Raw genomic sequence first — 2,280 nt, 5'->3', positions numbered from 1 at the left:
AACATGTCTTTGATAATGCAACATATGAGCTGACAGAATTGGATGGAACAGTGCTTAGAGTGCCTATTGATGGAAAAAGAATCAAGATTTTCAAGAAAAGAGATGATGAGGATTATGCATTGGAAGAATTTTCAAGAGAAGAGCAACGACAAGAAACTCCAATGGAAGAGACAGATGATATAGCTGATAATCTTGTTGATCTATCGGAAATGCATAACGAAGAGATTGATTTGTTTGTGGATCTTGATGATAACGATCATGGGTAGTTGGCCCATCCGGAGGATGCGCAGGATTAGAGGGGGTGGATGTCGTATTGCTGCCCATTCGAGGTGTGAAAACCACCCGAAAGTTGTGTGTGCGATTTGATACTTTGTGCATACTTAGTTGTTGTGATTACATTTATTCTCTGCGTATGAGTATAGTAGCGAGCATGAAGGGTTGCTTTCAGTCTATGTTGAACTGGGTCAAGGAGAGAAGACATTACAACTATTCAAATAAATGCACGAGGAGGATATCTCTCTGGATAGTATCACACTTGTCTGTGCTTTAAAAGCTACAAAGAAAGTAATCATATCAGCAACTTCTGCAGATGCCCCAATGTTGTGATGGGTGTTAATGAGGAAAAATACAAACCAGAGATGCAAATTGTATCAAATGCCAGTCTAGCTTCGCTTGCAAAGGTTATACGCCAAGAGTTTGGAATTATTGAGGGTCTGATGACTACGGTCTATGCAACTACTGCAACTCAAAAGACAGTGGATGGTTCTTCTGGGAAGGCAGGGGTGGAGCACAAAACATCATCCCTAGCTCAACTGGTGCTGCAAAGGCAGTGGGAAAGGTTCTACCTGCGCTGAATGGCAAGTTGACTGGCATGGCATTTAGAGTTCCGACTCCTAATGTTTCAGTTGTTGATTTGACTTGCCAACTGGAAAAAGATGCTTCTTACGATGAAGTTAAGGCAGCAGTCAAAGCTGCGCCTGAAAGCTTAATGAAAGGGATCCTTGAATATACTGAGGATGATGTGGTCTCTACCGACTTTGTTGGGGATGAGAGGTCCAGCATCTTGGATGCAAAGGCAGACATTGCTCTGAACAAAACAAATTTATGAAGTTTGTGGCATGGTCTGACAATGAATGGGGCTACAGCAACCGAGTGGTGGATCTCATCAGGCATATTGCTTTGGTTGCTGCTGGCAAGAAATATTGAGATCTTCTCTATGCGACTTCGAGGTTGGGCCTGTCATTAAGCTGGTGGTTTTTGTGTAACACTCAAGAGCGTTCCCTATCAAGGTCACGGAACCAAGTTTTTTTTGCTTTTTCTGGGACAGAGCCGCGCTTTAGGGGAAAGGAGCCGCGCTTTGGGGGAAAGGAATACGCTAATCTGGGGGAAAAAGAGGAAGGAATACAGGAAAACATGGGATCCATACTGGAGGATATTCAGAAAAAAAAAGCAGAGAGGGCACTGGTTTTGGGGATCTTGGGAGGAGGGACTTCTTGGAATCCCTTAATGACAGGGAGAAGCAAATTCGTTCGATTGAAGAATCATTCAGAATCGCAAAACAACGGCCTGTGCATCAAACCAAACCAGGATTGGAACCGGTCGAAATATTTCCGTTACTACCTGACTTTGAACAGTGGGGAAGCAAGTTTACTCACACAATTTTTGATGGAGAACCTACAGCAGATTCTGAAATGCACAGCAAGTTAGATCGATCTGTCCGTGATGAGCTGGAGGCACTAGCTATCTTAAAGAGCTATGTACTATCAGAATCAGAAGCAGGAACGCAGGAGAGCTCGAAAGAAGACGAAGGCGAGACAGTTGTTCTGACATCTAGCGAAAGGTGCAGGAATCAGTAGTTTGGTCACACTTTGATGGCGGATTGAATTGTAGCTATGACGAAGAAGGAGATCATGATCGAATGCTGGAGAGAGAAGTCACAGACAAAATCGAGCAAGTGTCGAAGTAGATCAAGTTTCAAGAGTAGAGAACGACATTGTAGAAGGACTCTTAGAGCAGGGTTTGTCATACACTTGTGATGAAGATGACGATGACATAGCCGCTCCTGAGTATGGTGAGTGTGAATCACTAACAGAGCAGAGGATGGTGCAGAGCAGTGATAAAGACACTCCTTTCAGCACAGAAACTTCGATCATATTAAAGAGTGTGCCTCCTTCAGTCACAACTAAAGACATAAGAAAAGCTTTTGCAGATTGTGGGGAAATCGAAGAGGCTCAGCCTAGGCTCAACCACAGCGACAGCCTGTCGCAACCACTGCTGCCT

General features: G+C 43.9%; 1 pseudogene; it reads left to right on the top strand.

Annotated features, from left to right (window-relative positions):
• The first annotated feature begins 498 nt into the window (after positions 1–498).
• LOC148020874 (glyceraldehyde-3-phosphate dehydrogenase GAPCP2, chloroplastic pseudogene) lies at positions 499–1,856 on the top strand (annotated as a pseudogene).
• Positions 1,857–2,280: the final 424 nt, after the last annotated feature.

The sequence above is a fragment of the Lygodium microphyllum genome, chromosome 18, assembly GCF_053477565.2.
Source record: "Lygodium microphyllum isolate KBCC chromosome 18, Lygodium_microphyllum_v1.1.10, whole genome shotgun sequence".
Taxonomy (NCBI): Eukaryota; Viridiplantae; Streptophyta; class Polypodiopsida; order Schizaeales; family Lygodiaceae; genus Lygodium; species Lygodium microphyllum.
This window is presented reverse-complemented; position numbering and strand designations above follow the sequence as displayed.